This window comes from Thamnophis elegans, unplaced genomic scaffold, assembly GCF_009769535.1.
Source record: "Thamnophis elegans isolate rThaEle1 unplaced genomic scaffold, rThaEle1.pri scaffold_38_arrow_ctg1, whole genome shotgun sequence".
Lineage (NCBI taxonomy): Eukaryota > Metazoa > Chordata > Lepidosauria > Squamata > Colubridae > Thamnophis > Thamnophis elegans.
This window is the reverse complement of record NW_022473861.1, coordinates 706,745-732,276: the sequence shown is the minus strand read 5'-3', so window position 1 is coordinate 732,276 and position 25,532 is coordinate 706,745. Positions and strand designations below refer to the sequence as shown.

Genomic DNA, 25,532 nt, shown 5'->3' with positions numbered 1-25,532 from the left:
TTAGACCTGGGAGACATTATAGATAAAATCTGAGAATAGACAGATAAACAGTATCTTCAGCTGGCCAGTTTTCAATAAGTTATTTGTAGATTTTGTTCATTAATGAGTAGCGGTCTCCGGGGAAATAAAGCCAGTTAATTACGTCATCAATCACCAACACAGTAAAAACGCCATTTTGTATCCCAATTGCGCAGAGAAGTTCAAAGGAAAAACAAGGCTGGTGTTTAGATAGTTAAAAAAAAACAACACATCACAGAAGTGCGACCCGCTCGTATTATCTTAAAAACAATTTATCATTGTCCTGAGTGCGGGAGTCGGCTGTCTAGGGCTGCAAAAAGGCAGCTGCAAAGAACTGGCTGGAGATAAGAGCTCAGTTACGCTGGAACTATTCTCTGTTCGCAGCCCAAAAAAAAAAAAGAGGAAGAGGGCTGTGAACTACGAATAAATCCTAACACCTGAGCTTCTGCCTGTCCCTTTCTGCCAGAAAGGGATGATATCTATTGATCTTAATTAGATATACAGACCAGAACTTTAAGAGGGGCTCCGTTGAGCTCCTCGGCGACAGGCTCCTCCCAAGGAATAATTTTGAAAGGATTCCCACATCCCATTTTTCACACTCTATCTTCTAGATATACCAGGTTATCAGGGGTGGGTTTCTCGCCCCGTTCCAACCGAACCGGTTGGAACGGGGCCGGCGGCGTCCTCGTGCACCCGCGCAGTGCACGCATGCGTACTAGCATCTGTGCGATGCTCCAGCTGCTCCTGGAGGATCGCGCAGGCGCTGTATGCGTCCTGCGCATGCGTGGAAGCGCAGAACTCGTCAAAACCGGGTAAGAAACGCGGGCGGGCGGGTGGACCCTTCGGCATTCCCGAAAGTTACTTACTTCCGGGTTCGCCGACCAACCGGTTCGCGGGGACCGCCGCGAACCACCTGAAACCCACCCCTGCAGGTTATGGCTATAAGTACCATCATGGCATATCAGTAATAATCATTATCTACTGTATATGCAATGGACATGATTCTAATTTATTGTCAATCTGCATCTCTTTTCAAATGAAATCATTACACTATTATACTGCTGGTCCTTAATCCATTTCAAAACTGTAGATGCTTCAAAACGATTGAAATCCCTAGAAATTTGTTATTTTCATAATGCTCCAGTATGCCTCTGCTTCATTTGTAGATAGACATTTTCTTTCTTCTCATAAAACATTAACTTCACATAATACATTAACTTCTCTGTAGTGATATGCTGCCCAAATTTTGTTATTGCTCTAGATTATTGGCTACAGTCTCCCACAAGTCTGGATCTAAAATGAGGAAATGAATGCAGGAAATGAGGTTCATTGTATTTTACTGCTCTCTTTTCAAGCAACCATTTGTGCCTCATATTGACATCATTCCCACATTTTTATAACCATTCAGTGTCTCAGGAAATTGTAATGGAATGCAATGAAGGATTTGTGACCATGTTTCATTGTGTTTTGGGATTCATGGGCTTCTGGGCCATTGTTGACTTCTTGTCAGCTTTTCTAGCCAGGAAATTACCTGATAGTTTCAACGTAGCCAAATTCCCTATCCTCAATATGCTTTTGTTCTGCAGTGTTTGGCTTTCTTTGCTCAAATCTATTTTATCATTGTGTTTGGACATGAAGGAAGCAAGAAGCATCTACTAATGAAAAGAAGATACTGAAAATTAAAATGTTGCCATAAACCAAAGGAAGAAACTGAAACTTCATAGTCCTATTGAGAAAGATTCTTTTTTATATCCTGAGGAAATTTTAGGTTGATGGTAAGCCAAGAGAAACTCTTCATCCCCATTGACAGATTTAGCCACAGTCCTTGTCAGGCCTGCATTTATATTCCTTTTAGAATTTTGGCCTGCCATACTTTCTCTTATTTCATTATGCTGTTTCTTTAAGTATAGTCAATGGGAGGGGGGAATAGAAGGAGTAGAATTGTGGAATGTATTGTTTTTCATTCTTTACTAGAAGCAAGGTCATCCTTTGTTCTCCGCACCAGTACACCTGACCAGAAGAAGCTGGGCATGGACGCCAGCATGGAAGAAGGAGATTGGACCATGTGATGGACTGTGGGTGTGGGGACAAGATCATGAATTTTTACCTGGGTGGTAAAGAGTTGGAATCCCACAGCACTATGCCAACATGCCTGCTTTATTAAATTGGAACTTTAAGCATAGTTTTGCCTTTGACTCTGATTTAATTCTCCATGGTATTTGGAACGCTGACAGTCCTCTTTATTTTCTTTGGATTTCAATTCAGCTAGATAGAACTGAGAATCATGGAGATCTTTTTTTTAACAGTTTATTTATATTTTTTCACCTTACATACATAAGTGCTTAGTGAACGGCATATTTTCTGGGGCAATTTATTTTTATACAATGATACTTTTCCCACTCCTAATTTCTACCTCTACTGTGCAACCATTTATATAAGAAGTCCCATGTTCAAAAATATCGTGTCTTCTTTTTTTTTCTTTTAATGTCAATCTATCCATTTCTGCCCAATCTATTTTTTTTAATTACATCATCTTCTGCGGACGTTTCCTCATTTTTCCAATACTGGGCATAAACAATTGTTGCTCCTGTCAATGCATGTAATATTAAATATAGATTCCCTTTATCATACTTTTCAGGTATTATGCCTGGCAAAAATATTTCTGGCTTATATACTATGTGTTGCTCTAACATTTTCTTCAACCATGTATGTATTTTTGTCCAATATTTCTTTGAAAGATCATTGAGGTCATGTTTACTTCAGTGGTGGGATTCAAACATTTTTGCTACCTGTTCTGTGGGCGTGGCTTGGCTTGAATCCCCATTTCCTCCCAATCAGCTGGGACTCGGGAGGCAGAGAATAGATGGGGCAGGGCCAGTCACAGGTGGCATTTACCAGTTCTCCGAACTACTCAAAATTTCCGCTACTGGTTCTCCAGAACTGGTCAGAACCTGCTGAATACCACCTCTGGTTTACTTTCAGAAAAGCTGAAAGGGAGAATCTTTTTAAGGCTGCTTTGCTAGCATTCTTCACTTCTAAGAATGAAATAGAAGACAGCTATTGCTTCATCTTGTCTCTCCAGTTGCCTCATCATTTGTTTGTGCTTCCTCTATCATCTTTGTCATACTGTATTTCAGAGTTTGGAATATTCTGGTCCCGTCTACCCTCTAAAATGACACAGATACAACTTTAGTACCCTTTAAAATATATAACAGGAAAGCAAGCTTCTCACTTAGCCTACATTGTTTTGGTTCCTCCACATACCTCCCTTAGACCAATAAGATCGCACAGGATGGACCTTCTCCGGGTGCCTTCAGTGGGACAATGCTGGCTGGCGACGCCTAGGAGTAGGGCCTTCTCTGTTGCCGCTCCGGCCCTATGGAATGAGCTGCCCCCAGAGATCCGGGCCCTGCCCACTCTCATGGCCTTTTGCAAAGCCATTAAAACCTGGCTTTTCCGGCAGGCCTGGGGCTGTTGACCCCTTGACTGAGGTCCAGCCCCCTTTCGATTGGGTGTTTGTTGTGTTCCTTTTTTAACTTTGATGTGTCCCACTGTTTTAAAAAAATCTTTTTAAGTTTTTTTTTCATTTCTGTAAGCTGCCCGGAGTCCCTCGGGATTGGGCGGCATAGAAATTCATTAAATGAAATGAAGGGTTGCTTTCTACGGGAATAAATTTCTTATTCTTGTTCTTTGTTGGTCCATGCACACACACAAAAATGACACTTTGCTTCCTTTGATACCTCTTTGCAAAGCCTCCTATGTTAATCATAAGAAAGACAAACATGATGTTCCTTGTCATTATCAAATTAACATCAAACATAGTTCTCTCTGTATCTCAAGAGAGCTGCCATAACCGTCAAAACTGCAAATCGACACTGAACTGTGTGCAATTCCCAGCTATGCTTGAAGACAGAGTTACAATAAACATTTCTGTAAAATTTCAGAGAACTTGTAATTATAAACAAATGAATTGCCTTTCAGGTAATTATAAAATTAATCACAATTATTTCTGCTTGCTTTACGAGTCCCTGGACAAGGGAGATATGTCAAACAAAATTGTAATCAAAGTCAAAGGTGTACCATTCTGATCTGGATTTGAAGAAACATTTTTTTAAAAAATAAAATAAAAATGCTTATTTGACTATAAAGGCCACCTAAACCAGCAGAATAGCATTTCAGGTGATGCTATGCTATTTAGCAAAGAATTCAATAAGAGATCATGTGAAGTCAGAGAAAGTGATACAAAAAAGGAATGATCTCATGCAAGTTTTCTATCATGGTTATGATGTCTTTGCCTGATGTGCTGTGCAAAATTCCTCACATGAATTGCATCATCAGTGATCCTCTTCCAATTCTCCATAAATACTATCAGTTAGGAGATATTATCCTTGGTGGAATTTTATCTCAGATCTACATATTTTCAAACACACTAACCTTTGAGGAACGACCTTCTACTGACCTTTTCTATGAAACTGAGTAAGAGAGATATAAAATGTATTTGTGAAAGTTTTGCTCTGTTCTGCCTGAACCTTCTTTTGCTAATCTTTTCTTCTAACCACTTTCCCCCTTTATGGCACAGATTGACTATGCAAGTTACTTGCAATCATAAATATTGCAATTGTTTAAGAAGAAGAACTATGCAAGTTACTTGCAATCATAAATATTGCAATTGTTTTAAGAATGTTCGATTTATGAGATGCAACCAAACATTGGGATGTAAAATTGTGTGCAGTCTCACCATATACATATTGGTATTTATAGTTTGGTATTTGTGGTTTGGATGGTGAATTTCTCTGCTCATTCTATGGTATGGTTTAAAATGTTTAATATGCATGCAGTTGGTGAACATTGACAGGGTCACTTTGAACCATGAGATCAGTGGCAAATAAATTTGATAAATAAATAAATAAAAGTTATATGAATCAGTATTTGTTTAGGGTTACTAAAATTAGATAAAATGACTACATACTAGGTGGCACAGAGGCTAGAGTGCAGTACTGCAGGGTACTTCAGCTGACTGCTAGCTGCAGTTCGGCAGTTAAAATCTCCCTGGCTCAAGGTTGACCCAGCCTTCCAGCCTTCCGAGGTGGGTAAAATGAGGACCCAGATTGTTGGGGAGAATATGCTGACTCTGTAAAATGCTTAGAGAGGGCTGTAAAAACACTATGAAGCAGTATATAAGTGCTGTTGCTATTGCTACATGGAATTTATTAGCCAGAAATCTTATTGCTTTGTACTATATGCCATCTTTTGATCAAATTCTCCACAAATCAGTCTTTAAACTTCATTTCAGAGTGGTGACGCAGCTCTACCAACACATTTTGTCTTTGGCATTTGCTGTAAAGGAGATAAATGAAAATCCTCTTATTTTGCCCAATTTCACTCTGGGCTTCCATATCTATAACAGTCATTTTATCGCAAGCTGGACCTATCATGCCTCAATGGAACTCTTCTCAACACAGGGCAAGTTCATTCCTAACTACAAGTGTGATACAGCAAACAATCCAGTATCAGTCATTGGAGGACCTAATTCAGAAATCTTTATCCACATGGCAGCTATTCTGTCAATTTACAAGGTTCCACAAGTAAGATATTTTCTTATCTTTTTCAATTTTATTTGCATATGCCATCATTCATAAACCCACCCTTTTTTGGCATGAAGATGTTGCCTGAATAAGCACTCTAATTAAAATAATGACAGCTTGATCTTTCAGCAATGAGGAACGGTTTATTAAAATATTTTCATATTAAAAAATAGTTCTGAAGAAGTCCATGATGCATAGAGTAGGATTTATCTTTGCTATCATAAATAATTATTTGTGTTTTGGGTCAGTGAATATACTTGATTAGGAACATGATGGCTTAGCCATTAAAGATGTTCAACTTGTCAGCTGGAAAGCTCACAGCCTAGGTTCAGAACCCAAGTGCCATGAAACAGGTTGAGTTCCCATCCGTGCCCCAGCTCCTGCTCACCTAGTGGTTTGAAAGCATGCAAATGCAAGTAGATTAATAGGTAGCACTTCAATGGGAAGGTTACAGCATTCAAGTCACCCTTGGCATATAGCCACATTGACCACTTGACCACAGAAAATGCCTTCAGACAACACTGGCTCCCTCAGCCAAGAAACAGAGATGAACACCATGCCTTGTCTCACACATTGGCAAGAAAAATCAGAAAACCAAATACAAGCTGGGCAGATATGACCTTGTAGACGACCCTCACACAGTCAAAGACCTAGGAGTACTCATCTCAAATGATCTAAGCCCCAGAGCTCACTGTAAGAGCATTGCCAAAAAGCCATTAAGAGTTGTAAACCTAATTTTGCAAAGCTTCTTCTCCTTTAACGTTGTATTGCAAACTAGGGCTTACCTGCCTAGAATTCAAACTGTATAATGGACATTAATGCAATCAAGCGAGTCCAGAGGGATTTCACGAGAAGAGTACTCCACTCCTCTGCTCATAATAATATACCTTATGCTACCAGGCTTGAAATTTTGGCCTTGGACAATCTAGAACTACACCAACTAAGGTATGACCTAAGCATAGTAAACAAAATTGTCTGCTACAATGTCCTACCTGTCAATGACTACTTCAGCTTCAACCACAATAATACATGGGCAAATATTAGATACAAACTCAAGGTAATCCACTCCAAACTTGATTGCAGAAAACATGACTTCAGCAACAGAATGGTCAATGCCTGGAATGTTCTACCTGACTCTGTTATTACGCCCTCAAACACCCATAACTTTAACCTTAAACTGTCTAGCGTGTACCTCACGCCTTTCCTAAGAGGTCTGTAGTGGGTGTGCATAAGCTTATAAGAGTATCTACCATCCCTGTCCTATTACCCCATTTATTTGTACCCATTTCCCGTGTTCATGTCCATATTTATACTTATATCTGTTATCTCATACCTGTTTGACAAACTAACTAACTAACTAACTAAACAAACAAACAAACAAACAAACTTGATTAACAAAATAGAATTGAATTCAGAATGAAATGTGGTACCTAAGAGTCCCTCAGTAGAAACACCTTGCAGCTTTTACGGTCTAACCAAAGTATGATTTGTCCCTAATATTGACTGACATGACAAAATCAGAAATAACTCTATCTTGATCTCTAGGATTTCTCTGTAGGAAAAAAATGCATGTAATTTAATTATTTTGGGGAGAGCCATGTGATACAGACAGGCATGATTGACATGCCTTTATTTGTCAATTATTCTATTTTTACAGAAATAGGTTTGAAATGAATATAGAAGTTCTCAACCTGATTTAGATAGATATTTTGTGATTTCTCCATGTAGGGTTGAGATAGAGCATTCATGTTTTATGTTTTTTTTATTTGAACTATTGCCATCCATAACGAAGTATTTTGAATTAAATATCTTCAGTTTGACATTTTTGTAACCTATACACTGATGATTATTTTTTTAATAGAATTTATTTTTATTTTCAAAACAAACACAGCACATAAAATCTCCCTTCTTTACATACTGTAGAAAGTGTATCAGTTGGTAACAAAAGGTTTTCGTGCATCTCTTCCACAGTCATCAAGCATAATTCATATTAACGCAAATATTTTAACTCAAATATTTATACATGTTACTTTTATACCTCCATTTATGTTTGACTATAATTATTTAAACGTCCTTCATCATAAACTATACCAAAATTTAATACAAAACCACACACTGGCATTTCATTTAATATTTCTAAAATCCTCCAATAACACTGAATCCTTATGTCCTATTCTAGCCAAACATCCATAATATTTAGTAACAAACATTTCTAATCATCCTTTCCAGATCACCGTTTGCAATTTTCATCCAGTTTCCTTATATTGTACCCATACATATTGTCGTTGTTACAGGTTGTCATCATTATCCCTCCTTTACTTGACTATATCCTGTATCATAACATTTTCCCCCAAATAATCAAAACTTAACTGTATCTAACTTAGTTCTATTTTATTAACCTTTGTATATAATCCAAAAGGATTTCTAATCTTCCTTTCATGGATACCATTCAATATTCATATCCAATTATTACTTATCATAACACTACACATTGTATATATTATTATCATTATCAATTATTTCTTTAACTATATCTATTATCACTAAATTTCACTGTTTAACTAGTTTTAAGTTATATTCTATATAATCTATCAACCTGTATCTTTCCAATAACAAAACAATCTCATATCTTCTGCCATTTGTGGTACCAATCCTCTAGTCATCTTCTTGATCAGCTTTGTATGGATTTCTCTTAGCAACTCCTTGCTTATAAAATCTCTCATATAATCTTGATGACCTCTTTCTGTTTCCTTATTCAGTTTGTCTTTGATTGTCAGCAGTGTTATCAAAATGTTTGCTAGTGGAATTTCTTTCTTTAAGTCCATAGGTTCTTTAATTTTATCTTCTTCTATATCTTGACCTTTGAAATAGATTTCCTCTCCATTTAATTCCTCTTTCTGTATTCCATTCTTTTCATTTTCAGGAACAAACCAATTACCATAGATATCAGCAGGTTTAGTCTCTTTATTTCATTTTCCACTTCGGTGTTTTGAGTTTCAATCACCCTGTTTTGCATTTGATGAACATTTCTCTACTATATTTGATAATTTCTGTAGTTCTGAAAATACATTTTGCAAAGTCTATTTTTCTTTGGGATTGTGTCACTCTGACAAACACAGCTACTCTAGCTTGAAAGATCAACAAAATTAAAGCATAGATTCACAAAGAACGCTGCTCTCAGTTCTCTCTGGTCAAAAACATACTTCAAAGGGACATCTGTGCGCTCTTATCAGTCTGTAGCCAAACAGTAAAGCCTTGTGGTGCCAAGTCAAAGCAATCCATGAAAAAAAACCACATTCCATTTTTAATACACAAAACTCCGATCAACAATACCTCCCAGCTTCCGGAGCAGAGACACTATTAAAGAATATCTTTTTGTATCTTTTTTGTATATTAAATTAGAAAAAGAGGTCCAATCTTTAAATGAATTAGAAAAATACCCACAGCAATAAAAGAGAAAAACTTTAGTCTGTAAATTACAGAGAGTCACAAAGAGAAGGTAGAAGAAGAAAACTTAATCCATCCATTTCAAAAGATTTGCATAGATTCGATCCATGTAAATAACATTTAAAAACTAAGATAACCACTGTCCAAAACCATTCCAAATTTAATTCCATCGCTTGAGTCTTCTATTCTTTAATTTAAATTGGTTTTTGAGTCTCTTTTTTAAAACAATAAAAATTCTTCATCAGCTGGAAACATTTTCTCTTTCCATATCCTTCCATTTTGGAGCCGCCCCGACTTTGTGAGGCTTGGCTGGATTCTTTGTCACCGGCTTGAAGAACTTCTCTTGCTTCTTTTGAGGATTTTGCGATATCCCCAAGATCAGCAAGACATATTCTTCCTGTTCACTGTCTCTTCGGGATGGTTTAAATCTGTTTGGACCACCCAGTGGCAAAAGGGTTGGCTGTGGCATTGAGACCACACAACCATCTCATCATGAAATTGGGTCCTCCCTCTCACCTATACACTGATTATTGATTGATTGATTCCAATTGATTCTCAACTGGTGGCAATTTTCTGGACAACTCCATATAGCTTCCTTGGCAACGCTTGTCAAAGTAGTTTATTATTATGCTTTTTCTAGGGTTGAGAGAAAACAACTGGCCCATGGTCAATCAGATACTTTGTGTCTAAGGCAAGACTACAACTCTTGGCCTTCTGGTTTATAGCATGGTTCCTTTACCACGACACCGAACTGATTATCTAGGACAGGGTTTGGCAACCTTAAATACTCAAAGAGCCACAAAATCGCAAAAGGAAGCCCCCCTTTCAATTCTGGAGCCAACCAGAAGTCCGGTTCCCCCACCATAGAGTCTCCTCTTAGAGCAACATCCTTTTTCCTCTACCTGTCCTAACCAAAAACCCTATCAATTGTGAAGCTGACCGGTGACAGGGAGCTGCAGCAGAGGGATGAATGAATCACATTGCGGTTGCTGACCCCTGAACTAGGATATTCCAATAATTTATAGTGATTCCAAATGGAATAACAATCTTCATTACTAAATGGTATAGCTAGTAGCCCTGATTCATCCATATTCACTGAATCCAATTGAAATCGAAATATTTAATCAATGTTCAGATCTCTGTCCCATGCCCTCTTTCTTTCTTTCCTTCCTTCGCTCCTTCCCTCCTTCCCTCCCTCCCTCCTTCCTTCCTTCCTTCCTTCCTATTTTAGTTCACCTATGGTTCTGCTGCTGAGTTAAGTCGGAAAACTCAGACTGCTTTGTACCACCAGATGTTCCCAAATGTGAACAGACAGTATAGAGGAATTCTTCAGTTACTCTTACATTTCCAATGGAGGTGGATTGGGGTATTATATGACAATGATGACAACGGAGAGAGGTTTGTCCAGAATGTCATTCCCATGTTTTCTCAGAAAGGAATCTGCTTTGATTTCATTGAAAGATTCCCAATAATTACTTTTGTTGACAACATCGATAAGATGGTGACAGAAGGATTTCAAACATACCGTGTTGTAATGGAAAACACTGCTAATGTTTCTGTTATTTATGGCGATATTAAGACCATGGTATTTATAAGAATGTTTCCCACCATATTAAAATATGAGATTATCGCAGAAATAGTGGTATGTAAAGTTTGGATTATGTCAGCTCAGATGGAGTTCACGCCTCTTCCTTTTCAAAAGCATGAGAATATAGACTTCCTCCATGGTGCTCTCAGCTTTGCAATCCATTCAAGGCAGATATTAGGATTTCAGGAGTTTCTTCACATGAGGAAACCTAACTTGGAAAAGGAAGACAGAAATGGGTTTATTCGGCCCTTCTGGGAAGAGGCATTTGAATGTTTGTTTCCTGGATCCACATTGGACAGCCAAGCAAAAGTGACCTGCACAGGTGTGGAGAAGCTGGAGACACTTCTTTCATCTGTTTTTGAGACCAGCATGACTGCCCATAGCTACAGCATCTATAATTCAGTCTATGTTGTGGCACATGCTTTATACACTATGCTTTCCTTGGGAGTCAAGAGGCAAGCAAAGGTCCATAAAGGAAGACAGATCCTTCTCAATCAACTTGTCTGGAAGGTAATAGTTGGTGCACGTTGATATGAAGGAAATCCTCTTGAGGGGCGGTACTCTTTTCCTTTTGGCATGTCATTATGTGCTGATAAATCTTTCTTTCACCATTTTGGGAGGGATCAGATTAGGGTTAAGGCAGGGGTGGGATTCTACCAGTTTAACAACAGGTTCTCTTGCTTGCTTCACCACAGGAAAACAGCTGAGGTGCAGCAATCCACTCTGCAGCACCTATTAGCTGGGCTAAAAAACATGGAAATATAGGTGAATATAGCCCGGGGGGGGGGGCACACGCCCACCTGAAAGTCATGGTGAACCAGTTCTGATCTTCGGAGCTACCAGTTCACCCAAACCAGACCAAACTGGTAGAATCCTACCCCTGGGTTAGGGTTATAAATCTAATAATTTTATTTAAATGTTTTAACAACAGAAGCTTGTAAGTCTGAGTATGTGTCTTCCACTGCATAGCTTGCCCCTGTGACTATGTAGGGCAGACAAGGAGGAACTTAACCACAAGATTGCAAGAACACAAGTGATCAGTCAGATGAGGAGACCCAACTCATTGGAAGCCTCACACTGTAATGAAAAAGAACATGCATTCAATTTTGCAATTACTAACATTGTTGGACGAGCAGGCACAAAACCAGCCAGGAAAGTGATTGAAGCCTGGGAAACCTCATCAGTCAACAGGAATGCTGATTTACCACCAGCTTATCAAGTATTTAGGAGTCAAGGGCTTGGTAGCATAGGCAAATAGCAGCCAATGACTTAATGACCAGCCATCAACATCTCAATCAGCATGTAAAAGCCACATACAACAGGAACCATATAAATGCCACACATAGAACAGCATAAAACATACTCTCTTCTAGAGAGAAGTTCCCTGAAGATGGGCTCCAGCATGAGTCTGAAAGCTCGGAAGACTAATCCTCTGGTCCTGGTGACTGACCCAGATTGGAATATCCTGAGACATGTCTATTTGCCTCCATGTATTTCTTCCCATGCTCACTGTATTTATCTTTGAGAGAACCAGAGTCATGACATTATTGTTGTTGTTGTTGTTGTTGTTGTTACATGGTTAATCTTTGGTGAGATTCACAGCCTTTGGGGTTGGTTGGTAGCTCAACAGCTTGAGTTCTAACCAAGGACCTAGGAACTGTTAAGGTAATGTCCAAGGATATAAGCTGTTCCAAGTAGGCCGATTTTTTGTAGAATCAGAATGTTCAAGTCTGATAAATTTAAAATTTCCAAATAGCGAGGTAGCCCTTTGGGTATTGTTCCAAGGGCTCCAATTACAATCGGGACAACACACGATTTCTTTTTCCACAGTCGCTCAAGTTCAATTTGCAAGTCCCGGTACTTTGTGATTTTTTTTCTTGCTGTTTATCTTTAATTCGTGCATCTCCAGGTATTGCAATGTCAATGAACAATACTTTTTTTCTTTTCAACTATTGTTATGTCAGGTGTGTTGTGGGCCAAGTACCTGTCAGTCTGGATTCTGAAGTCCCACAAGATCTTGACTTTCGCATTCTCTAAAACCTTCTCAACCTGATGGTCCCAGTGGTTTTTGCTGTACTCAAATCCAAACTTTTGGCACAATTTCCAGTGAATGATCTTAGCAACACAGTCATGGCATTGTAGGTAGTCAGTTTGTGAAATTTTGCTGCACCCGCTGATCAAGTGGTCGACTGTCTCATCTTTCTTACTACAGAGGCGACATTTGCTGTTGGTGGTAACATGTTGAATTTTTGCTTTCATGTAGTTTGTGGCTAAGGCTTGTCCTTGAGCTGCCAAAATAAAACCTTCTGTTTCTTTTTTCAGTGCTCCTGATCTTAACCAGTTCCAAGTTAACTTTAGGTCAGCTTTGCCTTCAATACTTTTCAAGTATTGGCTATGCGTAGCTTTGTTTTTCCAATTTTCAGCTCGCTTCTCAATTACTTCTTTCTTATATTCAGCTTTTGACTTAGTTGTCTTTAAAAGGCCTCCTTTATTTACTTCCTTAATCATTGGTTCTTCACTTTTCTGGATGTAATCATTCAAGCTGTGTTTTTCTTCTTCCACAGTCTGTTTTACTTGTAGGAGTCCTTGACCACTGTCTGCTCTTGATAGATATAATCGGTCAACATCACTTTTTAAGGTGCAAAGCATGATTCATTGTCATAAGCTTCCTTGTTTTTCTGTCCAAATTGTCCAACTCCATCTGGGTCCAGTCAATTATTCCTGCAGACTATCGAATCACGGGTATAGCTCAGGTATTTATGGTTTTTATGATGTTTCCTCCACTCAGTTTGGACTTTAATATCTTGCAAATTCGTTGAATGTCAGTGGTAGCATTGAGAGTATAAAAAGTAGGGGTGAAAGGGAATCGCCCTGGAAAATGCATCGTTTAATTTCAACTTCACCCAGTATGTCTTCATTAGCTATAAGCTTCGTTTTCTAGAGGTTCATTGAAGTTTCCATGAATTTTTGTATGTTGCTTCTGATGCCAAAGATTTTCAGGCATTTCTTGATCCAGCTATGGGGAACTGAATCAAATGTTTTCTTATAGTCTATCCAAGCCATGAACAGGTTGGTTTGTCTTTTCTTTGCTTTCTTTAGGATTAGTTTGTCAATCAGCAGTTGGTCCTTTGTTTCTCTTGAATTTTTGCAGCATCCTTTCTGTTCTACAGGAAGCAAGTTATTTCTTTCCAAGTATCCATAAATTTGGTTTGCAATGATACCAGTAAGGAGTTTGTACGTTGTTGGCAAATAGGTGATTGGCCTATAGTTTCCAAGATCCTTTCCTTTTTCTTTATCTTTTTGGATCAAAAATGTCCTTCCAGTTGTCATACATTCTTCATTTTCAGATGTTTTTAAGATCTGGTTCATTTGGGCTACCAATCTTTTGTGCACACTTGTAAGTGCTTTTAACCAGAAGCCATGTAACTCATCTGTTCCAGGTGCACTCCAGTTCTTCACTTTTCTTGACTGTCTTTGTACCATTTCTTTTGTTATTTTCACGTCTTCCATTTTATGCCCTTTAATAGAATCCTTAATCTCTTTGATCCATTTTGCATTTCTGTTGTGCTTCTTGTTCTTTTCCCACAAATTCTTCCAGAATTTCAGAGCTTTCTCTTTATCAGGCTTTTCATTTGTTGTTACTCCATCTCCACTTTCTAAGCTTTTATAAAACTGGTGCTGAAAGACAGTCAAGAAAAGTGAAGAACTGGAGTGCACCTGGACCTGAAAAAATGTTTTTAATTCATGTTTCATGATCATTTCCTCTTTCTTCTTCTGTTTAACATGGAATAGATCTTCTTTAGGGAGATCAAATTCAAATGGGGAAAGATTAAAGCCCTTTATTATATACTGATGAAGTGCTCTCTTCTCTTCCCTTTCTTTCCCTTCCCTTCCTTTCTTTTTCCCTTCTTAAGCTCAACTATTTTGTGAGACATGTCTTCTTTAATAATAGTGTTGGGGAAACACTTTACTTCACTCCAAATGGGAAACTGGAAACTGGATTTGATATTATCAATTGGGTTATATTCCCCAACCAATCCTTCTTTAGAGTCAAAGTTGGAGAGCTACGACCCCTGTCTTCTAATGAAGAAATGTTTACTATTTCAGAGAAAACCATAATGTGGACACACAGGTTTAATCAGGTAGGCTCATAGTGCCCTCTTCCTTATATGCATGGCAATGTGCCTTCTACCTGTTTTTAATTTGGGAGGAAAGTACCATATTTTTGGAGTATAAGACGCATTGGAATATAAGATGCACCAAGATTTTGAAGGGGCAAATTAAAAAAAAAGTTTTTTACACTCTGCAGACCTCCCAAAAAGTTTTGGTTAAAAAAGGGCATGCATAGCCTTTAGGAGGCTTAAAGAGTGCTCCTGGGGGCTAGGGAGGCAAAATTGAGCAAAAAACAGTCTGTTTTTCGCTCATTTCTGCCCTCCCCAGCACCGAGGAACACTCTGAAAGCCTCCTAAAGGCTATGGACAGCCATTTTTGTAAAGAGGTGGGGTTTTTGGAGGCAGAAAATGCTGCATTCAGTGTATAAGATGCACCCAGATTTTCAGCCTTTTTACTGAGGGAAAAAAGTGTGTCATACTCCAAAAATATGGTATATTAATATGAATAGCCTGTCTGGAATCCACACTGAATATCGGACATTAATACAATTGAGCGAGTCCAAAGGTATTTTCCAAGAACAGTACTCCACTCCTCTGCTCACAATAGAATAATTTATGGCACTAGATTTGAAATTTTGGGCTTGGACACCCTAGAACTACACCGACTAATGTGTAGCCTAAGCGTAGTACACAAAATTGTCTGCTACAATGTCCTACCTGTCAATGACTACTTCAGCTTCAACTGCAATAACACAGGCAAACAACAGATACAAACTCAAGGTAAACCGCTCCAAACTCAATTGCAGAAAATATGACTTCAGCAACAGAGTGGTCAATGCCTGAAATGTTCTACCTGACTCTGTTGTTACATCCTCAAACCCCCATAACTTTAACCTTTAACTGTCTAGCGTGAACCTCATGCCTTTCCTAAGAGGTCTGTAAGGGGATGTGCCTAAGCACACGAGCGTGCCTACAGTCCCTATCCTATTGTCCACATTTATTTGTATCAATTTGCCATGTGTATACTTATACCTATTATCTCATACATGTTTGACAAACTAAATTATCAAACAAACAAACAAATAAATATAGTGCTCACACATTCTATATTTTCTCTGACTTGGAAAAAGATAGGTGTTCTAGCAAAAGTGATTCTGATTACAGTCATAGACAATTTATATAATACAAATTCATTCCTTCTAGGGGATTAGAATTTTTCTGATTTGGAAAAAAATAGTTATTAATTGGTAAAATCCTACCTGTGTGATTTTACATTGACTCATTAAACTCTCCAGAAACACTTGAAGGATTTTAATTTTGTGTACCAATAGGACCTATATTTACACAAAATATTGTTTATATTATATTACTTATAACAAAACATGCAATTTTATTCTCAAAGACTTTAAATTTGATATGTGAAACTAGAAATCCTAAATAATTTCCTTCTAAGAAACTACAGACAATGAGAACTAAAGATACTCTTGACATACACATTTATCAGAGATGAAAAATGTTTTTGTGTGTTTTCTGAATAGACACAGCCCCCTTCTCTTTGCAATCCCAGTTGCCATTCAGGCTATAGCAAGGTCAAGCAAGAAGGAAAGTCATTTTGCTGTTATCATTGTATACCTTGCCCCGAAGGGAAGATTTCGAACCACAAAGGTAAGCAATATCATGGACAGCAATGACTCCCAGTCTGTGCTCCAGGCAAAAATCAATTTGAACTTTGTAGACTAAGATTGTGGATATATACTTAGCTAATCTTTGACACTTGCACAATTTTTAGAGATGTAAAAGAATCTGAATCAGGATTGGGTTTCAGCTGGTATGCACCTGTATGGGCGTACCGGTTGGTGAAATTTAGCATGCCTTCCCGTACCTGATCCTCTGGAGGCACCGTACCGGAATGCTCCCTCCCCTGGCCTGCCCACCCACTCACTTCCCCCACCCACCCGCCTAGTTACTGCTCAGTTGCCCTGCCTGTCTGCACCAGGCTTGCTCCACCCACCCACTTCCTTTGTCGGAGTGGAGGATTGGGAGAAGCCCACATGACGCGCACTGCTCCCTTCTCTTTGACAGTTGTCTGGTTTCCAATGGGGGGATCCATGCATTTTTCCTCCCTCTGCATTGATTCCCCCCCCCCCATTGGAAAGAGGTGGCTGTCAAAGAGAAGAGAGCAACACGCGCTATGTGGGCTTGTCCAACAACTGAAGAAGGAACAGGAGGCAAGGATTCGGCTGTTGGCCAAGCCCACGTGGTGCACGCTCCCTTCTCTTTGACAGCTGCCTTGTTTCCAATGGGGGGGGGGATCCATGCCTTTTTCATCCCTCTGCATGGATCTCCCCATTGGAAATTAGTTGGCTGTCTCACACACACACTGCATATGTAAGGAGGACTGGATCTGCTGGGAGGCTGGCAAAAAAGAAGCCACTGTTTCTCCGCTGCCGTGGCTCACAGACAAAGGAGGCGGGGATGATGGCCGGTGCTCATCTCCTCGCCGCTTTCCTGGCCAGCCACCCAGCTAAGCAGGGCAGGTAGGGCTGCAGCCAGTGAGTTGCAGCAACAGCAGTGGCCATCATCCCCACTTCATTTATCTGTGAGCCATGGCAGCAGAGAAACAGAGGCTTCTTTTTGCCATCCTCCCAGCTGATCCAGTCCCCCTTAAACATGCACCTTGCATTGCTGCAAGCACAGTCTCTCTCTCTCTCTCTCTCTGTGTGTGTGTGTGCATGACATGCATGCCTTCTGTGGAATGCCCAACACCTTCGGACACCCACCAGGTCACTTGCTGAGTGGCAGAGAAATCTGTCTTTGGCAAAAGGAAAAAAAGCCATTTCAAATTAGCCCTCTCTGATGCTCTGCTAAAAAGGCAGGAACCAAGGCCAAGAGATAGCAGGACAACTAACCATATTCGATTAACCCCAGAGTGATAAGAGGCTGAATTGGGAGCTCTGTGAATTGAAAAGGAAGGAAGGAAGGAAGGAAGGAAGGAAGGAAGGAAGGAAAGAAAGAAAGAAAGAAGAAAGAAAGAAAGAAAGAAAGAAAGAAAGAAAGAAAGAAAGAGAACGAGAACTTATGACCACAAATGAGCCCAAAATTTTCCAAGTTGACCATGCCTACCCAGTCACACAACTGCCAAGCCACATCCACCCAGTCACATGACTGCTGAGCCACTCCCACAGAACAGGCCACAGCTACAGAGTAGTTTCTAATAAATTTTGAAACCCACCACTGATCTGAATTTATATTCAAATATCTCAGGAGAAGAAGTGTATGGAGATTTTCCATCATCCAAGTTATGGTTGTCCCAAAGATGCTTTTCAAAAGACAATTGGTCCTCTCACCAAGAAAGCCCAGGTGATTTTTGAAAAGCATTGTTGTGACCCGCCAGCAGCCAGTGGATCTAACAGCAGATTCAAACAGTGAGGAGGTTGGGGAGGAACATGGGCCAGTCTTGGAGTCTGGGGAAGGCTCTGACGAGTGCTCTGCATTTGAGTCAGAGAGGGGGCCAGAGTTGTATGCCAGTTATGAGCTACCTTCAGAGTCAAACATCAGTGGGGCAGAAGAAGAGCTAGAACCTGTTCCCTGCACATGCACAGAGCTGCCAGAAAAGGGAATGGCTAAGGAACAAGGGCCGACTTGGGAGTAAAGCCGTAGATGGAGGGTTAGTGGCCCCTCCCATAGGGAATAGAGAGGAACAAGGTGGGGGGAGTTTGCAGGAGATAATTAGTTCAATTCATTAGGGTGAAGATCTGTTTCTGACTTCTTGCCAAGTATTGTCTGCTACAGAGTGGTGTTTGGAAGAAATCAGCCTGGCTTCTCTCCAAGCCTGATAAAGGTCTGTAGTTGTGAGCAAAGAACAATCACATTGCCGCTCTGATTGCGTCCGCTGAGTCCCGCCCTGCCGCCTTGTTTAGGGTGACCCGCTCCCTCTTAAACACGAGGGTTGCGGGGAACCCTTTACAAGGTAGAGCAGAGAAATATGTCCAGTTCCTCGCGGACAAAGTTGCTCGGCTTCAGATGGACCTGGACTCCAATTGCGCAGAGCCAGCCGAGGTACCGGGGGAAGGTCTTGAACGACACCTCTGGACTGATTTTCAACCTGTTGCTCCTGATGAAGTGGACAAGGCCATGGGAGCGGTGAGTGCCTCCACATGTGTACTGGATCCGTGCCCCTCCTGGCTGGTCGCGAACAGCAGGGAGGTGACGCGGGGCTGGATCCAGGCGATGGTGAATGCCTCTCTTCGGGAGGGTTTCTTTCCACCGGCATTGAAGGTAGCGGTGGTGAGACCCCTCCTGAAGAGCCATCGTTGGACCCAGCCAGTTTGAACAACTACCGTCCAGTCTCCAACCTCCCCTTTATTGGGAAGGTTGTTGAGAAAGTGGTGGCCTCGCAACTCCGGCGGTCCTTGGATGAAGCCGATTATCTAGACTCCTTTCAGTCTGGTTTCAGGCCTGGCTACAGCATGGAAACCGCTTTGGTCGCACTGACCGATGATCTCTGGAGAGCCAGGGATGGAGGTCATTCCTCCATCCTAGTGCTCCTTGACCTCTCAGCGGCCTTCGATACCATCGACCATGGTATCCTTCTGCGACGACTGCGAGAGGTGGGGGTGGGAGGCACCGTTTTTCGGTGGTTCTCCTCCTACCTCTCGGACAGGTCGCAGTCGGTGTTAGTTGGGGAGGAGAGGTTGACCCCTAGGCCCCTGAAATACGGGGTTCCTCAGGGTTCGGTCCTGTCCCCCCTGCTATTTAATATCTACATGAAGCCACTGGGTGAGATCATTCGACGGCACGGGATAAAACACCATCAATATGCGGACGATACACAGTTGTATCTGTCTGCCCCGTGCCAACTCAGTGAAGCGGTTGACATGATGTGCCAGTGCCTGGAGGCTGTTAGGGTCTGGATGGGGGTTAACAAGCTTGTACTCAATCCAGACAAGACCGAGTGGCTGTTGTGTTTTCCTCCCAAAAACTTGGTCAATATTCCATCACTCAGGCTGGGGGGTGAAAATCTACGCCCCTCAGACAGGGCTCGCAACTTGGGAGTCCTCCTGGATCCACAGCTGACTTTAGAACACCATTTGTCGGCTGTGACCAGGGGGGCATTTGCCCAGGTTCGCCTGGTGCACCAGTTGCGTCCCTACCTGGACCGGGAGGCACTCGCAACAGTCACTCACGCCCTCGTGACCTCAAGACTGGACTACTGCAATGCGCTCTACATGGGGCAGCCCTTGAAGAGTATTCGGAGACTTCAACTCATCCAGAACGCAGCCGCGCGAGCGATCGTGGGTGCACCTCGGTACACCCACGTTACACCTATCCTCCGCGAGCTGCACTGGTTACCGATCAGTCTCCGGATACGCTTCAAGGTGCTAGTCGTAACTTATAAAGCCCTTCATGGTATTGGATCTGGGTACTTGAGAGACCGCCTGCTGCCAATTACCTCCCACAGACCCACATTAGATCTCACAGGGTTGGCCTCCTCCGGGTGCCATCTACAAGCCAATGCCACCTGGCTATTACCAGGGGGAGGGCCTTCTCTGTGGCAGCTCCGGCCCTCTGGAATGAACTCCCCGTAGGGATTCGGACCCTCACCTCTCTCCAGGCCTTCCAAAAAGCCGTCAAAACCTGGCTTTGCCAGCAGGCCTAGGGGTGATGAGTTCCCTCCCCTCTCGACATGTATGGTTGTGCGATTGTTGTCGACTTTTATTATTTGTATTTTGTCTTTTATGTTCCCCCTTATCCCATTTGAATTGTTCGCCGCCCTGAGTCCTCCCGGAGAAGGGCGGCATACAAATAATAAAATACAAATACAAATACAAATCTCTTGAAAGACTGTTGGCTGGGACTTTGCTGAAGAAGAATTCACTTTAAACTAAATGAAAAGGTTTTATCTTGATGAGGAGTTGGCTTCGTGCTTTGGGAAGTCTAGATCAGAACAAGCACTATGGATCACGAGGCGAAGATTTTAGAGATAAGTTACTAAAATGGAAAAGGAAAGGGGAAGAAAATTTCTAGATTATGCACTGGATAATTTCCCAATCTAAGTAAAGCCATTTGACCTTCTTTTACTTATTTAAAATGGACATTCATTTGGTCTGACTGTGGAAGTTTGCAAATGATATGAAACAAAGAGACAAAGAAATAAATATACAAATAACTTACTCAGAAAAGTAGAAGGAGGATAAGTTTCTTTATTTGGCTCCATTTTCAAGGTAAATGGTATTCTTCAAGGTTCTGTAAAAATATGAATTTGATTGCCTTAATACAATATTCTAGATCTGGGTGGTTTTATTTCTTCCAGACATGGACAACTGTTTTCAGTGTCCACAAGATCATTATCCCAATGAGGAGCAAAATTTATGTATTCCAAAATATGTAACATTTTTGTCCTATGAAGAAACCTTGGGGATCGTCTTCACCAGTTTTATTATTTCCTTTTCACTCATTACCCTTTTGATGCTCTGGCTCTTCATTAAACACAATGACACTCCTATTGTGAAAGCCAATAATGAGACCCTCACGTACATTCTTCTCATCTCCCTCCTGCTCTCGTTTCTCTGTGCTTTGCTATTTATTGGCCAGCCTCGTCAATGGACATGCCTTCTTCGGCAAGTTACTTTTGGCATCATCTTCTCCGTGGCAGTTTCTAGCATTTTGGCAAAGACTATCATTGTAATTCTTGCTTTCATGGCTACCAAGCCAGGATCCAGAATTAAAAAATGGATGGGGAAGAGACTGGCTGTTTCTATTGTTCTTTTTTGTGCTTTTATTCAAACGATTATTTGTACAGTATGGCTATAAATCTCACCCCCATTCCTAGATGTCGACATGCATTCCATGCCAAAAGAAATTGTACTGATGTGTAATGAAGGCTCAACCATCATGTTCTACTGTGTCCTTGGTTTTATGGGTTTCCTGGCAACTTTCAGCTTCATAGTAGCTTTCCTGGTCAGGAAGTTACCTGACACCTTTAATGAAGCCAAATTCATCACTTTCAGCATGCTGGTGTTTAGTAGTGTTTGGCTCACCTTTGTTCCCACATACTTGAGCGCAAAGGGGAAATATACGGTGGCCGTGGAGATTTTTTCTATTTTGTCCTCCAGTGGTGGACTATTGGCTTGTATTTTCTTCCCCAAATGTTATATTATGATAAGAAAACCAGAACTGAACAGTAAGGAACAGCTAAGAAGAATAACAATGGGGCAACTGAAAAGTTTCTGATTTTGTGATGAACAAACAGTGTGTAATGAAGGGATACAATTTGCAAATAACTTGTCATTGTTAACGTGGATTTTTTAAAAAAATACTTATATTTTTAACATATGTAGTAAAAGCTAATTTATTTATTTAGAAATTTTGTATGGCCGCCACTCACTCTCCATGAATCTGGAAGGCTTACAAAAAATAAAAACTTAATATACAACCTATCTATGGAGATTCTCAGTTATTCACGCCATGGTTGTCCCAAAGATGCTTTTTTTTTCAAGAGGTAACTGGACTTTCTGGTTTTTCTTTAAAGACATCTGACCTCATCCAAGAAGCTTTTTCTTCAAATCACCATTTGGTAAAGAGAAGTTAAAGAGGCCATCTATGTTGAAATTGAACAGTCCTCTCTCAGCAGAAAAAAAGAATCCTTTCAATAATTCCAAGAAGGCTCCACACAATTTGCACCATTCAGGTGACCCTGATGACACAGATAAACCTCCAGGTGGCCTCAATGACTCTCTAAAAGGATGCAAATAACCACCTGTTTGCAAGGAGTATAAATCCTTCCATTCCTCAACATTCAGTCAGAGCTGAAGAAGCTTCTTGGATGAGAAGTGAAACGTCTTCAAAGAAAAACCAGAAAGGCCCGTTGCTCTTGAAAAAAAGCACCTTTGGGTCAATATACAACAATACCAACAATAACCCCCCACCCATCCACCCCAGCAATAGCAAACAGACTAACAAGCCTCTTAATGGGCTCCATCCCATTCTGGCCCATTGGTAGAACCAGGTCTTCAGGGTCTTGCAAAAGAATGTCAAAGTGAGGCCAGGTCTAATCTGTGTGGGGATGATGGTCCAAAGGGAGGGAGCTACCACAGAGAAGGCCCTTCTTCTGGGTCCAAGAGTCCCCCACCTTTTAGGAGGCAGGACTTACAACATTCTGGTGGGTCAGTTGAATATAACTAATGAAAAATAAAGTTTGAGAAAATAGAAAAACAAAAACTTGGAAGCTATAGGAAAAGGAAAGAAATAGAGAAGAAGAAAAACATCAACAAAGACAATAATAGGGGCTTCTAACTTTCATTCTATTGAGCATAAGATACTCTAAGAACCTTTCACCCTCCGTTAAAGTCAGAATTATATTTTAAAATGCAGTTTGAATAAATTTTGTGCAGTTCATCCAGTTATTCTACCCTGTGAAGATATTTTTTATTCCGTGCTTCTTGCATCTGTGTTCAAACAAATGTATATTACAAAACTGTTGTGGCCCAGCAGAAGCCATTGGAGCTGCCACCGGACCCTGACAGCGAGGGGCCCTATGAGTTGGCTCTGGAGGATGTGGAGGACCCTGGACAGGGTTCCAACTCCGAGCAGGGCGCAGAGAGACTGGTTGGCCACCAGGTGGCACCTGAGCCTTGGACCAGTGAGGAGGAGACAAGGGAGAGTGATCCAGAAGCCAGCAGTGAGTTGTTCCTGGATGCATGCCATCGAAGAGCTACTAGGCAGGAACAATTATGCAATTACAGGAGGTAATTGCACTCAGCTGGTGGTCATTAGGCTCCTCCACACTATAAAAAAGACTGCTTGTGCACACGACCCTCTTGCAGAAGTCAACACATTGACTAAAGAGAATGTAAGTAACTTGGCTGGATGGATTGCTGCCAAGGTTTGTCTGAGTTGCTACCAAGGTTTGTCTGAGTTGCTGCCAAGGTCCTTATCTGTTTGTTTGCTTGGCTTTCAGCCACCGGGATTTTGGTTTTGCAATTAAAGTACATTCTAGTTAAGCTTGTCTCAGCTTTCGTTACTGAACGGAGGACAGGGTCAGGATACAAAATAATGTTCATTAGAGAAATTCAAGGAAGGAAAAGTCAGGGGTGAGTCTGATTTTACAGTAGGATTTATGAGTCGTCAAAATAAATCAAGTTCTTCAGCTCTACACGTATAGTGATGAAATTTGAGGTAATCTTAGAAGACGATTCCCCCCACTCTTATTTCCAAAGATGATATTAACATAAACAAATAATGAAATACATTTTCAAAACAGTTTTATTTTCATGGAAAAATGATTTGAGGTATTCATCTCTAACTTATTAGTTTATAATATTATGTCAAATATTTAGAATTAGAATAGAATAGACCTGGAATAAAGCTTGAAGGTCTTCTAGTCCAGCCCCCCGGTCAAACAGGAAAAAAAAAACTTTTGTCAGACCTGGAAGCCATCTTTTAAATTGGGCCTTCAGGACTGCCACATTTTCTGTTGTGGGAAAATGGGAGGGGGGATTATATGCAGTACGGGTGATATATAATTAAACATTCCTTTATCAGAGAGTCAAAGACCCCTTGCCCTGCAGCTACGATGGTGTGACTGGGAGGCATCTCCAGTTTTAGACAGTGCCTGATTGGATCATGTGATGGACATGAGGGTGCTGGGCAGGGACTTGAACTTTCACTTGAGTGGGGAAAACCTGGAAACTTTCAGATTCGGGTTTTCCCACATGTGCCAACATGGCATATCTAAGAAAATGGAACTTTGAGGAAACTTCAAGCCTTGGGGTCTTCTTTTGTTGGGGGTGTTACTTGGAACCTTGAAACCTAGACCATCTCAGACAAGTGACTGTCTAGTCCAGTGAGGGTTAACCTTTTGTGCCAAAAGCGGGCGGAGTGCAGGGGGTTCATGTGTGGGCGTGCCACACCCAAGCACATTGCGCATGACCCAAGAACATATGCCTGTGTGCCTGTGCAGATGCACATGCGACCAGCACTCCCCCCACTTTTGGTGCACCTTTTTTGCTCTTCCCAGCCTCTAGATGCTTTCTAGGAGCCTGAGGAGGGCGAAAACAGCCTCCTCCGCCTCCCTGGATGCTCTCCGGAGGCTTCAGGAACTTCCCTGAAGCATCCGGAATGTGAAAAACCAGTTCTACGGGCAAACCGGAGGTTTAGGAATGGACTTCCAGTTTGCTCATAGGGCCGGTTTTTGCCCTCCGGAGCCTCCTGAAGGCTCCTGAAGGCTCCAGGGGGCGAAAAACGGTCCTACCAGCAAACCGACAGTCTGTTCTTAAACTTCTGGTTTGCACATAGCACTGATTTTTCATGCTCCATAGGCAGCCTCCAGAGGGTGAAAAACAGCCTCAAAAGAAGGCATGCACTGGAGATGACAGGGCAATGTCTCACGTGCCCTAACAAATGGTTCTGTATGCCACATGTGGTATGTGTGTCATAGGTTCGCCATCATGGGTCTAGTCTCTTCTTAAAAAGCCCCAGTGATGAAGTTCCCACAATTTCTGGAGGCAAGCTGTTGTACTGGTTGATTGTCCTCACTGTTAGGAATGGTCTCCTTAATTCCAGGTGATTTCTCAATTCATGTTTCACTCCAATCCCATTGAAAAGAAAATGAAAATCCCCAAATATGGAACACTAAGGAATACCTTGCATTTTATTTATTTATTTCTAAGGACCTTTGGGTCTTTTCCTCCTCCAGGGAGCATGGATGGAGATGGCTTTTGATGAAAGATGATGAATACATTCCTGTGATATTTCATAGAACTTGTGATGTTGAATAGGTGG

At 41.1% G+C, this 25,532-nt stretch overlaps 1 pseudogene; it reads left to right on the top strand.

Annotated features, from left to right (window-relative positions):
• Window positions 1-4,351: 4,351 nt before the first annotated feature.
• On the top strand, window positions 4,352-21,983 carry LOC116523516 (annotated as a pseudogene).
• Window positions 21,984-25,532: the final 3,549 nt, after the last annotated feature.